This window comes from Drosophila elegans, unplaced genomic scaffold (genome assembly GCF_018152505.1).
Source record: "Drosophila elegans isolate 14027-0461.03 unplaced genomic scaffold, ASM1815250v1 contig_476, whole genome shotgun sequence".
Taxonomy (NCBI): domain Eukaryota; kingdom Metazoa; phylum Arthropoda; class Insecta; order Diptera; family Drosophilidae; genus Drosophila; species Drosophila elegans.
Genome location: NW_024545863.1, coordinates 6,127,254 through 6,143,663, shown reverse-complemented (window position 1 = coordinate 6,143,663; position 16,410 = coordinate 6,127,254).

Here is a 16,410-nt window from a genome sequence, read left to right as displayed (position 1 = left end):
TTTTATACACATTCTGCCACAAAATTCCTTACCTTTTTCTTACCTTTTTCTTAAATTCGCCCACCATCCCCTCGTTCCAAATTTCCGTTGAAAATATTAAACAAATATGAACACGATGCTTAAATTCCACACATAGTTATACAAGTTTTCACATTTGCTCTAAATATTTTATACACATTTTCCTGTTTATATATCTAAGGGTACACTTATTAAATACTCTGCAGTACAGTACAGTTGAATGCACATTCATATAAAATATTGGCAACTTTTTTGACTACCTTTTTTTTGGGAAAAGACACCGGCCTTTTAATTATTCGCATTCTCTAGGTCTCCTTCCTACATATGTCAAAAACTAAATATATAAGCCCAAAAGCCCAACAACCGAATATACATACATTGAAATCCCTAAAAACTACGAAAAATAAAATAAAATAAAAAAAGGGGCCAGAAATCTATTTATGCCATGGCTATGATATCAGCAAAATTTTGCATCCACAGAATATGTACTGTAAAAATCAAATTTGCATACATTGGGAAGAATCGTTGGCCATATTTGTATATGTGAATATGTTATATACGACATCGATGCTTACTGTAGAAATTGCATTTAAATACTTGACACTTTATTTGTATTTTCGCTTAGGTTTTGTTGATGGTAATTAAGTAATTTAAAGTGCAAAAAAAATGTACTTGAAAAATAAGTGATGTCCATCAATATTGCTTAAATTTTGATTAAATTACCTACTCGTTTTGAGATGATTTAATGTTGACTGGGCCAAAGATAGGCTTTAATTACATCTTTCGGTCTTTCGGTGGCCATCTACTCCGGTTTGATGGTCTTTTAACAACGCCATCTGGCAGTTGCGCCAGTCATAGCCAAAGACCTTTTCCAGGTTCCATTTCAATAAACGATGAAGTCAAAAAGCACTATATTCGATCCGAATTCCAGCTAGTTCCCAGGCACACTGGCTTTGGCTCATTTGGCTTCCACATACATAGTTCATTTTCTGATGAGCGTGTAAAATGCCGAATTTAACCTGCGGGCTTCACTTTGTGTGTGCGTTGGTGCGTGTGTGGGTGTGTGTGTGTGTGCCTGTAACCGGGGCATTATCACAGTTATTCCATTAGAGAGTGTTCCTGGACGAAGTCAACTTAACTAAGCCTCTGTGGGTGGACTTGAAGCAGGGCGTTAGGAGATGGGAGGTGTCGTCGTTAATGGGTTAACTGGCAGCAAAAATCGCTTCATTTCATTCAACACATAAGGCAGTTTCTGGGCCCAGTGCATCAGCAGTAGGTTGTAGGTTGTAGGTTGTGGGTGGGCTTGGAAGTGGAATCTGAATCTGGGTAGTTCCTAATGGGTGGGTGTGTTATGGGGCAGGCACTGCCCTATTTTGGTAAATGGCCTGCCGTATGCTCATTTGTATTGGCTACAAATACAATTTGATAGTCCTGCTGCTGCTGTTTTTGCTTCTTCTTCTCGCACAGGTCCTGCTCTTCCTTGCCAGCTATGTAGCTGCAGGCAAAGGATACACAGACACACAGAAAAAATTTCAAGCACTTGGTATCTCAGGTTCTGCAACTTAAAAATCAACCAACAATGAAATTGCTGGGTTCAAAGAGGTGAAGGCAATTGAAATTTCGATTTAAGACATCTTCAGACTAATGCTCTTACAAGCCCACTAATTAAACTCTAGAGAAACCATAGTAATAAGTTACTAAGTCACCCTAATATTACATATATATAACATTAAATAAAAGTGTAATTAAAGGTGTGGTTTACGATAATTGGATGTCATACTTACAAATGGGAGACTTACGTGTTACAATGCTATCTACATGTACTCAATGTTGGGAATTATTGGTTAGTTAGTTTTAAAAAGAATAAAAGTTACGTTTTCTAATAGATATTTAAAAAAAAAGAAAAAAAAAAAAAAATGTTACCTGGAAATATCAATACAAACCAAATAACTTCCTGTTTTATACGCAATTTTGACAAAGCGTTAATGAAATATGATGTAAAGGTGGCAGGAAAATCAGATTACTATAAATATAATCCGTTTTGTCGCTTTGTTCCCACCAACTTTATCTACGTCTATGTTTTTCCTTTAAAATATGATCATTGGCTCAGGTAAGGGCATTGATTTGGGTTTTTCGAAAAGTACTTTGAGTAACAAATTGAGGCTATAAATTTCTATCGAATTCAATTGTCTGCCGGCATTTTTTTCTTCCTGTGCGGTCCGCACACACACACACACATACACGCACTGTTGGAAGTGTACGTGTACGTGTTCATGCCAGCAAGCAGAAAACAGTTAACCAAGGCGGTAGCCAAAGGGCGGAAAGGGGGTGGCGAAAGCGGAATGACAGGCGGTCCACACAAAGTGCGCACCACCGACGAATCTCCACTGGTACTGGTGTCTGGTACACCTAGGCGAATGCGTTATAATAATATGTATACGTATGCACATACCGATGGCCAGAGGAGAAACCGAAACAGAAGCAGAAGCAGAAGGAAACGAAGAAGGAAGGTGCAGGACAGGACCAGAAATGAGGAACCAGGGTTGCGGGGCAAGATAAAAAGTTGAAAATAAATTTTTATTGTTATGGGGCACACACACACACACACACACGTTCGTCTCGAATGTCCTTGTATCTGTTTGCGTGTTTGCGACACTCATTTTCTGCAGATGTCTTTTATGTGCGGCTCTGTGTGCGTGTTGCTAGCCTCCCCCTTTTGGTCCCTTTCCCACCAGTACACCTCTTTTCATTTTACTCTTTCCCTGTGGCTCGGAAAATCCAATGAGAACATGTGTACTTAACATAAATCGCTCACTCATTGAAAACAGTTGCATAAATACCGGGCCAAATGGGAGGAGTGGAAGGTTGAGCCGGCTAGGAAACCCTAGAAGAAAACCAGAAACAGAAACTGAAACCGAATCAGCAACCGAATCAGCTGAAGTTGCAACTGCAATGCAAAACATTTATCGATTTCCACACTGCGAAACTGTCTATGCACAGTTTTTACCCGATTCCCGATACCCCGGCCTCTAGCCCATATCCCTTATCCCTTATCCCCATTTTCCGTTTTCCATTTTCCGTTTTTATTCGCCGCTCACCTCCCCGGACCGTCCACTTTTCCGGAACTCGCACTCGTTCAGCCGCCCCACGTGTGCAGAAAGTTTTGCCAACAGTTTTAATTTCCCATAATTACACAATTACAAAGCGCAAAGTTTTCAGCACACGCCACGCCCGCGCCCCCCAGGCCACCAACCGCTCCCGGCCACGCCCCTACACAATGCCAACTGCGCGTCATGGAAATGAGCAGTCAAAAAAACCAAAAAAAAAGAAGCGAAAAAAAAAGAATAAGGAAAGCGGAAAACTAAAAAACAGCAGGAAGCGGATGGCGGATTTATTTCGTTGCAAAATCGAAGCTTTAATGCCCTGAAAGCAGTCGAGGATTAATCGTTTGTCCGGCAATTAAGTTTGTTAATCTTTATCGAAGATTGGCTGAGCCCGTACCCAATGCGTAAATCACCGAAAGTATAATGGCTCCATTAACCCCACTGGAAGTTTGGACCAGTGGCGGATACTTGGTTAGCTGGATGGGGGCTTTTAGAGCAACCCCTTTGTTGGAATATATTATATTTATGCTGTTTTAACCGGAACAAAAATAAAAAGCTAATATAATTTGGGAAAATTTATAAAAATGTCTGCAAGGATAAAGATGGACTACAGTTTCACTTGTAATAATTAGACAATTGACTGGCCTTTTAACAATGAACGAAATGAATTACGTTAAAAGTAAGAAGTTGATATAATTATAGCAATTTATTGTCTATGTGTATTTGGGAATACTCTGATGACATGCTTAACTAATAATTATTACTTAACAATATAGTCATTACCAAATACAGTTTAACTTAACATTCTAATACAATTGATTTGCCTTTCAATAAGAAACGTAAAAAATAATGTTGCAAAATAAGCATTCCCTTAAAAATTTAAGCAATAAACGTGCCGCATTTTTAGGGGTGTTTACTTGTAACTGTCGCTTTTAAAAACATTGAATTGATATTCAGCTTTTGTATCTGATTGATACTCCCCAGATCGGTGGCAGCGTATAAGCGGTGCATAACAACAGGCAAAGTGAGCAAAAACTTTTGTGCATTGCCCATACTCACGCCGGCAATCCAGCACACATGGATAGTCAGGGAGACAGAAAGAGTGGACGGACACGTAGGCAAAAGTATTTATTGAAAACTGTTACCGCTAGCAGCCAACCTGAGCTCGCCACCCCCTCCACCCCCTCCACCCAAGGCCACCCACTGCCACCCATCGCCCACCATCTCCCTTTCATCGCCAGCCCCGCGAAATCCTTTTACACTTTGTGTTCGAATGGGTTTGACTGTGTTCGTTTCGTCGCTTGCTTATCGCTGGCTCATACACACACATATATACACACACACACACACAGTGTGTGAGTGCATACATGGCAATGGGCGTGGCAGGGGCGGAGGGTGGTGGTGGTGGTGGAGATACGCTGCCAAATGACAATGCGACAATGCTGCCCGGCAGCCAAGCCACACTAGGAAAAATGCCATAAATAAATCAACGTTATTCTCGGCAAATCGAGAAAAGCCATAAAACTCCTTACTTTAAAGTGAATTCGCTTCAATCTAAAACTATTTTATTTTCTTGCAAAAAAAGATTGCCTCAGTGTCTGTTATTTGGTAAATAAAAATATATAAATTGGTATATACTTAAACGGTGTTATTTATTAGCTAAGGTGGTACTCATTACTTTATTTAAATTTTCTAAGTAGTTACCAATATTTATTCTTACTCATATTATAAGCCCCTTAGAATCAAATCAATTATAAATAACATAAGTAAATACATGCAGTATGCATATGCTGACAGTGGGTCCATTTTAATCCATGTCACTCCTATTAAATCCGTTTAAAACTTAAAATAAATAAAGAGAAATATTCAGCAGATTATTCGAATTGCGATTGTGATCAGGCTACTTCTATTTGCCTAAATCTATTTTCTTTTAAATCAGGTAAATCCAAATTATGAAATATAGTCGTTGGAAAATTCAGCATCATATAAAATATTTACTAAAAATGTACAATTATAATAATATCAAATTTAAGCACTCTTCTTAAAATGCTTATGACTTCTCGGAACTAAAACCTTATATTATGTTTTAAATGAAAGAGATTCTTATTTATTATTGACTTTTTGAACATTGCTTTAGTCTGATTTCTTTTTAGCAGTGCATTTGCGGCGCCGACTGTTGACAGTGGCTTTTGTTGGAGATTTTAAAATCAATTGTAAATGCAAGTTATACGCGCATATCCTTTAAATCAGGCAGCTGTCCTGTCGCTGTCACGTTTGCCTTTCCCAGATCGTCCGGCTGGTGTCCTTCTCAGCCGGATGCATAATCCCTGGCACTATTTAATTTTCAATTGAAAGGCCAGCAATTTATGGCTCTTCTTGGAAAGTTCTCGCTCCCTTCTCGCTCCTTCTCTTGCCCTTGCATCGAAGACAATCAAAAATTGTGCCAGCGGCTTACAAGTTTCTTGTGTCATAATTTATGCCATGCCAATAAAATAGACGCCTCGGCAGTGGCCATCAATTTCTCAGCTCTAGCCCCAAAAATTTCAATTCGATGTGCGTAGATCCCTGGCACAAGAATGAGGTATGGGACATGGGGCATGGGCTAGGAGGCTCTGGCTGCCGGCTGCTTGCTGGAGGCTGGAGAGGATCCGGAGCTGGCGGAGGAGCTGTAAGAGATGTGGCAGGCCAACCAGGGCCACGCCACGTTAATTATGCATGGGGTTAGCTGCCAGAGCTCGGGCCAAAGTAGGCCACATGGTTACGAGGGGCTCTGAATGCTGCGATGGGCGGAAGCCGGTTGGGGGTTGGCCGGGTGGTTGAGGGCGGCAGTTAGCGACTGGGCATGGGTTATGTATGTACGGCATGCAGCGAACTTTTAATCCGCTTTAACTAAAAACATTTAAATTTGCCCGGGCAGCGGCAAGGCACACCGCCCATAACCCACTCCACCCACCAAACAACCAACTAACCAACCAACCAACCAACCCGCCAACCACCCATCCACTCATCCAGTCGCCAACCGAAAAAATGAAAAATAAATAGAAAAAATATATGAAGCTTATACTCTGCCGCAGGGAAAAGTAGCTGAAGCTCGACGGAAATGGAAAATAGTTTAATATAGAGCTGATCGCCAAGTAGTTTCGCTCCAATACAAATTGTGAAGTATTACCTTGTCCGAAATATAAGCTATTTTTTGTAATGAAGCAGCAAATAAAATGGTTTCTGAAATTATTAAACTTTTAAGTCAAATTAAGAAAATATAAATATATTTATCTATTTGAAAAAATATAGTGGAGAGCATTAATGAATGGGACTCGCACGTAGCGATTAAGCTTGTTTGACACAATCAAATTGTTGAAAAATTAATTAATCAAATGCAGCTCACAGTTGGGTGGATATAATGTAAAATAATTAGGAATGGGGTTTGGCTCATTCGTTGATTTGTTAGCGCTGTATTTAGTGTAATAAAGGGTAAAATAAATTATTATAATGCTTTTTTATCCTCTGCGATATTTCGATTACAATTTATGATTAAAATTAACAATTTGGCTTGGAGCTGAAACAGAAGTTTATTATCCGTGGATCCATGAATAAGTATGTGTTGTTAACTCTCTGTAAAAAACATTTGGATCACTGTTTTTTCTATTACCGCTTAATAAATTGAACAACTTACCCGCAACTTTCAATGGCTTCCAAACGCAATCAAATAAAATTAACCCTCTCTTGTGGAATAAAATTAAAAGCTGAAGCCAATTTTCTAATACTTCAATATAGAAATGGATCAGATTGCAGTCACTTTTCGCACATCTTTTTTCGTTTAGAATTTTAAAATGAAATCGATTTTGCGGCTGGGGATACCTGACGAATATTTGATTTGCGAACACCTACCAACTATTTGACGGCGCCGTTGGGCAAAAATCGAACTCAATTAGAACGGGTTGAATGCCGAATATCTGTCAAGTATTTAATATGGAAATGCTTTAAATACCTACCTAAAGCAATGGCAGGCAGAAAACAAATCTTGTTCGGCTGACTGGGACAAGAATTCGAAGTATTTTATTGATTTGTTAATATATATTTTCTGATTTCATTTGTACATTCGTACACACGCACACCGAATAGCATGGAAAATTCTTGTTCAATAAGGAATCTAGACGATTTGTTTTCCCTGTCTCTCTGTCATTCGCTATCTCTCTTTCACTGCCTTTCACAGTGCATATGTTGTTCGGTTTTCCGCAAATTCATTTCATGTTCTTAGCTTTTTCCCTGTCGGGAGTGAGTGATTTTTTTCCAGATTCACCGAAAACTGGGTGTCGTTTTTTTTCCCTAATGAAGGACGCGCTTTGAAAGCCGCAAGCTCTGCAGAGGGGGGGTGGAAATGGGCGGAAAATTCGGTGTGCTAATCACAACTTGCAGCTAAGCAGCTTACACAACTTGTTTTCCACTGTAATTTCAGCCACTTGCCTCGGCGAATAGCTGAAGTTGGTGGCTGGAACAGCTGCAAAGCATTTAAGGAAATTTCTTTTTCCGCCACTCCAGCTTTGCCACTCCTATTTTGCTCGCTCTGGTGTCAAACATTCTTGGACAACAGATTACAATAAACAATTTTTCATGGCAGAAACAGCAGCAGCAGCAGCAGCAAGAGCAACACCGACAGCAGCAACATCGACAGCAACAACACCGACAGCAGCAACACTGACAGGAACAACAAAAACCAGAAGTAAGCCGCAACACAACCACAGGACCGCAGCGGAGGCCGATGTGGAGGCCATAACTTAAAATTTGACAAATGTATGTGACACTTACAATTAGTATAAATTGACTGGCGTGTTGAGTGGCCTTACACACACGAGCTCACGCCAACAATGACACCCCGTAACACGCACACACACCTCAATGGCGGAGATAGCATACACCATTCTTCCACCCACCACCCCCTGCATATCCCATTGCCATTGTCATTCTATGAGTATTCCTGCTGGCAAACCGCACAATAGAGCGAGCGGAGAGCGACAACAATGTCACGGCATCTGCTATTGTCAGGGCACAATACGCCGATTTGCATTACTAGCCAAGGGGGGAGGTTGACAAGTTATAATAGTTATAGTTGCACGAAAATCCTTCCATTCTTAGCGATCAAATGGAAGGGATGCAAGGATGTTTCGATATGATCTCTAACTCGATACTTCCTAACTAGTAACTATTGTTTTTCAGGCGAATTACAAGATTAGTAGAATGATAATAAAACATAGTTTTGATTTTAAATAAATAATAAATCAATTCGGCAAGCTTGACAAGAAATATAATTATATTGTTTAATGTAAAGCAATTCAGTATATATGAGGCAAATAGATTGTATTCACCCATAAATTTGGGGTGGAAATTTCATATTGTGAAAAGCTTTTAAATATTTTGCTTTTACCTCTGAAAATTTAAAAACTTATTCTTCATAAAATTAACAGCAATCCTTCGGAGCCAGCTTTGTATGACTGCAGTCTAGTTTCGTTATAGTGCCCCAGAATGGGGCAATGTAATCCTGTAGCGGCCTTCTCATCAGCAGAGTAATAATAAATTTATTTGCCAACTCTCGCCCAGTGAAGTGAACTTCCATCAATTTATGCCAATTTCAGCGTGTGCACACGACTAAACCGTTTAAAAATTGATGCAAATGAAATTACCTATTTTGGGCAACAGAGAGGTGAAAACTTTTTTTTAAAAACGAAAACGACAAACAAAACAGGCGTTTGGTCAAACAAAAGAGCCACGTGAAAATTGGGAAAATTTAGTTTGCGGTCAAGCGGCCAGGCATTAAGTATTCATGGGACCTAGCTGCAATTCCACGATCGCCCCTCGGCGGTGTGTGTGCTTGGGCGTGGGCGTGGGCGTAATGGTGGGCATGTGTATGAGCCGTACGTATTTACTCCATATACAAATATATCATCCAAGTTTAAACTGCCGCAAAGGCTAAGGGCAATTGCTTTTGACAGTTATGCACAAATTTATGAGACAAAGTGCTGAGAATGGCGGCTTGGATGATGGTGGATGGTGGATGGTGGATCCCGAACCCCCAATCCAAAGCGTGGAGCGTGGTTATTTTGGTGGGTCTTTGGCTGACATATGCCGGGCCACAAACTTTAATTGAGTGAATCTGAGTGTGTGGCACACTTAACCTGCTTTTCAAAGAAACCCCCCTTCCCCGCCCCACCATACTCTCCGCACACGTGGACATCTCGAGGTGAGGTATCAGAAATTACTTACAATTCAAAACAAACTTTTTGCGCACAGCAACCTAAATTTGTAAGTCAACAATGGGCGAGAAGCAATCAGGAGGAAGAGTGGCCTAAGCGTTAGCCCAAAAATTCGAAAATGTCGCAGAGGAAAAGTTGTGGAAAAGAGACCTAAAAGTAGGGTCGGGGGAAAACGCCATCGACTGCAAAAGTGAAGAAAAATTGTGGAAAACTTTTGCTGATTTTGCCCAGTGCGCTTCATTTATTTCAACGATTTGTTGCCAGGCCAGGCCAGAAGTAGAAGTAGAGTAGTAGCAGAACCAGAAACAGGATTGTGTCCAAAGAGCAGCTGTTTTACTTCTGATGGGTCCGCAGAACAGGCCAAAATCCCCGCCAGTCGCCCCTCTGACTTTATCGCTTGAGTAAGTTGCCGCTGCCTTCCGTTTTATAATATTATAACGTGCGTTGTTTGTGCTTGAACAATTTTTCGGCGTTACCTTCGCCTCTGCTCTTATTGGAAAACTGCAAGTTGTCGTTGTCGTAGCAGCAGCAACAGAAATGGTCCATAGGTGGCAGGAAAAGTTTTCCGGGGAGTTTGGGCACCAGTTCCAGTTCCAGTTTGAGTTTGAGTTCGCGTTTAGGTAAATACCTTGCAGATTCTTATTTGAGTTGCCAGTTTGAGTTGTGTTCCAAGTTTGAACAAACTGTTTGTACGCGGAAGGGTGTTTGAACGGGTTTCAGAAAGAGTGTTTGAGGCCATTCGGGCAGCCATAGAAGCTACCCTTTATCGGCACAACTATCTGCCAACAAAGAAACCCAAAATGCCGGCCATTACGCAGGACTAACAAAAAGCGAACAATTGCTGGGCTTATCTTTGCGGCCATCGGCCTAGCACTTGCTTTTTATTTCACTCGCATTAATTGCAAACTTTAATCGCCACAGCAACTGCGGCTATTTTTGGCCAAAGTTCTAGGCTAATACGGGCTGCAAAATGCCAAGTTATTTCAACGCTGCCAACTAATTGGCTTAATTGCATTTGTTATTGAACCATAATCACATGTCCTTTGGAAATTGTACTCTTAATTAGCACACTGCATTTCTTGGCGATAAAGTGCTTTGAAGATTTTTATAAATACTCGAATGCTTTTCAAGCATGATAAACATTTTGTTTGGTGATTAATACCATTGCCATTGATTCAGAATCAGATTCAGATTCCTATTTAGCTTAATAACATCAAAACGTATTTCCTTAAACTAGTTTCAACAAAGATTTATTAATCTTTATTTTTCATGTGGGTAAAAAAATAATGTATCAGGGATATTATCATATAAGCTGCAACCATTAATCCCATTTGATTGATGGATTTTTAAGTTGCAAAATCGTTTCAAGTCAATTGTATTTATTTATCGTTTTTTCATTGTATCGCCAAACCCCTTTTTTACAGTAAATGTTAATTGTTGTCAATTCGTTATCCACCAGGTGACTAATTATTCTACACGAAAATGCCTTTAATTTTAAAGGGGAATATGTTCGATATTTTTTTGTGTGTTTGTCGGTAAGCCTTTGTAGTCGTAATCCAATGAGTATTTCCGTTAAAAAAACGGTTAGTAAGCAGTAAAATTTTAAGACCTGTTAATAAAATATATGTTTAAGATCGGTCTGCAAATCCACACGGAAGTTACATATTTGTTTAATAAATACCAATGAAATGCAGCGAGATTTTCAGAGACATTATAATCATTTGCAGTATTTAATCGCTTAACTAAAGTGGTGCAATTTTTGGGTAGTTTCCCTGTGGAAGTGGTCCATTTGTGGTTCCGTTCACAAAGTTCATTCACTCGCTTCACCTTCGTGCTGCAGGACACAATGAAAAAAGAGAAACAGGACAAATGCATGCATAGGCTGCAGCATTTTCGTTTACGCTGCTCCTAATTTTAAAGTATCCTTCAAGAGCTGGCCCTCCAGCCACGCCCTCCATTCAGCATGCCCACCGCCCAGACTGTCGCTAATGCCGTTCTCTGTTGCTGCTGCTGTTGTTGTTGTTGTTGCTGTTTGCTGTTGCTGATGTTGCTGCTTTTGCTCTATGTCGTGTGTGCCCTGTGTGTTTGTGTGTGTGTGTTTGTGTGCGGCAAACATTTGCAAAAAGCGACACACGCTGCAAAACTGCACAATGAAGCTTCCTCCGCCCGTGCCGCCGTCTCACATTGTTGCCGCTGCTCCTTGTTGCTTAACAAAAAGCATTAACACAATGCAGGCGCAGCATGACGGGGCCACGTTTCGGGGCCACATCCATATCCACATCCACATCCACGTCCACTTACATATCCACATCCACACTAGCAGCCAGAGTTGCAGTTGCAGGAATGGCAGGAGGATCCTCCTCGCGGCTCGGGTTATGTACCGATATTGTCATACATAGAGAATATGACACTAGCAGGGAACAAGTAAAACAAATATGGTTCAGTTGCGCGACTTTCAAATACTTAGTACTTAGTTCTCGCTGACTAGCCTTTCTAGTAACTAAGTGCCCTTATCAGAACTCAACCAATCTATCTTAACACGGTGTATTTGTAAAACTTAAAATTTGTACTATAATTGACAATTCATCTTAAGCCAAGACACATAAGCAAATAAATCAAAATAAAAAAAATTGAAATTTTAATTAAGTTTTAAATTATTCGCTTTTGTCTTTTCAATTAAACTCTTGTAATTTCATTTATTTATGTATGCTATGGTGATCCTTCCTTTTAGATGTAAACTTTGTTTATAAACTAATTTAGCTCCTTGACATGTTAGTATTATATTAATGACTTATATGTTACTTTATAATGTTTTCTTAATTGTCATCAGTACATATTTATTTCAAGTGTCTAGCCTCTAGCCCGGAAGTTTTTCTTTCCAACTCATAGAAGTGAGCAGCCTCGAAGCATTGCAATTTGGTTTTATATTTCATGGCTCGTACGGTCTTTAAAGTCCAGAAATTCATTCAGCTGCTGACCAAGAGTATGTTTTCCTTATTTTTCTTCGCTATGCACACCTCACTGAATACGGTATACATATACCCCTGCACTCCACGACTACCAGGTATTAATGTAATGGAGGTGGGTGGGGGGTTTGAGCGGGCAGAGTGCGAGTGCAGCTGTTGCCGGTGGCGTTGCGTGGGACTTCCGCTGAAATGTAACCACAAAACCAAAGCTGTGGGCCAGGAGGGGAAATGCAGAGCGGGCAGGGGAAGTTCCGGAGATATAAGCAGTCCCAGCGGACGGACGCTGATGAATTTGCAAGTGCACCGAAAAGAAAAGTGCAAAGTTTTGGTCCACCTAATGGCACTAAAGACTCACAGTGAGCACCTCCTTATCCATGAGTTTTTTTTACCAAAAATGTTGCATAACATTTCAAAAAGTGACATTAATTGTCGCGTGCTTACATTAACTGATAAATTGTTTGGATGGCCTAAGAATGCATTAGAACAATTAAATTAAAAATGCTGATATGGCATTCTGGTAGATACTTACAAGCCTTGCTCACAATTATGTATACATTATTCTTGTAATTATTTTACAATTTCTCTGTCATAAAAGGTTTATTAGATTTCACATTTTAATTCGGTAAGAAATGTTATTAAAACATAACGAAATAATAAAATATATTTCTGACGTCCATTGCCCAAGCTTAGACTTAATTTAAGTCAATTGTTCCATTTTAATCAATATATTTGTATTTCCAATTCCAAATGAGCAGCCATTGTGAAATAATTGCATTTGTTAAATTTGTGCACCCAAGGCCAATCAGTAATTTCATCTTTTGAAACAAATAAATAACCAATTAATCCATGCTGCAATCTTCATCAACGCGCAGAGCCATTTTATTGACCGCAATTGGTACGTTTTGAGTGTGGAAAGCGTCGAAGCCACAACAATTTTCGGAATAAAATGCGCAGCCAATGTTTTAATTGAACACGACGCTCTATGGCAAACTGGCAACTAAAATGGAAAAATGGTACTTGGAAAAGGAGTTCTGTCTTATGTTTGGCTCTCTGTATTTTGATGACAGCCAGGCCATGGAGTCGGCAGATGGAGAGTGGGTGGAGGGGCTGCTGCAGAGGGTAATTGCTAAGCAATTACCTTCTTGCCAAGATTAATGGTCATGGAGAAACTTGGAAATTCTGCCGCAATGCTAACAATGACCCCGACACATGCCAACCCAGCTCGGATTCGGTCTGGGATTCGGTTGGGATTCGGTGTCCGGTTTGGCAAAGTCGGGGATTTTACCTTTTCTCCCATTTACGAATTTTTTTGAAGCATGGCCCGAGGATAAATGAGCGCGGAATGGCATTAATTAGATGCACAGTGGACGCGGCAGCCAGGTGGTTAAAAAACGTCGAATTATGCAAATTGGTGGCGCTCCTCCGACCACCTCTGGTGCAATTGGCGGGAAAAAGGACACACACAGCTGGCCTTTTCACTCCGCGCTTGCTGTAATGGGCCTTTTAGCCGATTTCCAATTTTTTGTCAACTCTTTCCACGACCTGCATTCATTTGCACCGGATGTATATATTTTCAGTCATATTAAACTGCCTTTCCAATCGCAATCCAATTGCAATCCAATCCGTGACACCGCAGTCACCACCGCTTGCAGTTGCAGCAGCAATGCGACCTGCAGGGGATTCCCCCTTGGTTGCCCACTGCGAATTACATAAATTATATTTCCGCCGGAAAAATTAACATTTTTATGAATTTCCTTTCACCAGTCGCGCATTGTGGTGTCGGGCAACAAAAAAGAAAATAATAAAAACTTAAAATCAAGGAAATAACCAGGCAGCCAGAGTGGGCGCTATGTTCAGGGGGCGTGGCGCTGCAGCAGGAAGTGGAAGAGCAAGCAGCAGCCGCACGCACACTGGCGCCAAGTTCTCGATTCTCGGCAAGCAGTTCTCGATTCTCAGTTCTCGAGGCCTTCTCGCTCAAAGCCAAGCTCCCCAGTGAGTGTTTCTCGATTTTTTTTTAGCCAGAGAAAGGGGGGATTGCGAACTGCGAACTGAAAATGAAATGTTGTTATTGAAATTGGCAAAGTTTTATGGGCGCACTTTTTACATAGAAATGTGGCCATGACTTGCTGCCGAAAAATGTTCCCAAGTCGTTGGCTTTGCCTTTTGCCTATTTATGCGCGCCGAGCTTGAAATAAAGCGATTTGACTCACTTTTTGTGGCTGTAGTTTAGCTGGCTTGTGTTTCTCGTTCGCCATTCTGTATTCCCTCGATTTCCGTTTTTTTTATATTTTCTAGTGATATCCGCACATTTGCGCCAATGTGCCAGCATTGCGTTGGTGTAAAATGGCACAATACGCCAGCAACAACAACAGCAGCAACGGCGAAATAAAGTGCCAGGAAACACATTTAATATCTACGCATAAAAATAAAAGTCTGGCAGCCGGCAATGGAAGTGACCAAACGAAGCCACGACAGCGGCAGCAGCAACAGCAGCAACAGCAACAGCAGCAGCAACAGCAACAGCAGCAGCAACAACGGCACGACAGCAACAGCACAGCAGCAACAGCAACGCAAAGTAACGGACAACGGACAAAGGACAACGGGCAGCGGTAGAAGAGGACAGTTGAGCCGGCGGAGAAAGCAGAAGAGAAAGGACGATGTCGACGTCGTGGGTTGAAGGTCTTGTTTATTACGCTCGCATAGCCAAATGCATAAATTTACGAACCGATGCGTGCAAACTGTACCAACTTAAAAAAAAAGCCAACAGAATGATGATGAAGGCAAGGCGGCAGGAGCAGAAGCAGAAGCAGAAAGCCGTAGAAGCTCGAGCTGCGAATGAAAAAGCGCCGGCGAATCGGAGCAGCGAGCGCAGCAGCAACACCAAAGGCAACAGCAACAACGGCAGCAGGAGCTGGAACAACTTCCAAGCCAAAGCTTACATGCACTGGACAAAAGAGGAGCGAAAAGGTGGCAGCGAGGTGTACACACTCGTAGTTAAACAAGTGCGGTCAAAATATTAGCACAAGAGGTCGTGAAAGCTCAATGGCACTTAAACATAACAGTTGACCAATTATCATTTCGATGAGCTGGTAAAAGACACAACATGGCTTAAGGGGATATTCACATGTAGCTTACTATCTCACACGTGTATACATAATGCTGTTAAATGTTATTATAAAAAACTTTACAACCATTCATATTACTTCCGGTTTTGTGGCAAAGAATGTTAGAATATTAGATAGATAGATCAATATTAAAAGAATTCGAAAATATAAAGTTGAACATTCTGGCTTGTGAAGTGTCAGAGCAATCATGCCAAATATTTTGTATTAAATATCAAACTGGTAGCACTCAAGGCCAGCACCAAAAATGTTGTAATTTAATCTCACATTTGTAAAGATTTCGACCAAAAATAAGTGCCTGAGAGCAATTACTCTGAATACGAAAATATGAGTGTGCTTATTGGAAATTATAAGAGTGCTTGGCATGCTGGAAATTCAATTTTAATTCAGATATTACATGCGGGCTATTACTCTGGGCCCAGCTGTACAAAAAAGTATGAGTGAGTGTGTGCCCGTATACACACGTGCATACTGGAAATTCAATTTTAATTTAAATGCGGAACAAATACAAGCAACCAAACCCAAGTGTAACGCAGCGTAAGGACACACAAGCATGTACAAGCTGCAACTAATGGAAAAAGATTAGCCGAAAAGCAACACAGCGACAAGAGGAGTGGGATATTTGCATAAACCAACTCGTATTCAATGTGTAATTCCGATAATTAAAGGAAATCCACCAGCATCCAAGGGGCTTGCGGACAGGGTAATACATTCAATGCACTCGGCCGTTTCTTGCAGTGCAGCTTGGGCCAGGCCAAGCGAAAGAAATTACGTCGAGGCGAAAGAGATAAAAGGGCCGAAAGTGTGCAAAACAAGCCAAAAGGCGATCGAGGAAATGCAACAGAAATGAGAATTTATGTTTATGAAAATATTTTTACCCCAGCCTGCCCTGCCGCACACAGCTTATGAATATGCATGTGAATTGTGGCAGCGGGAAGTGGCAGCAGGAAGC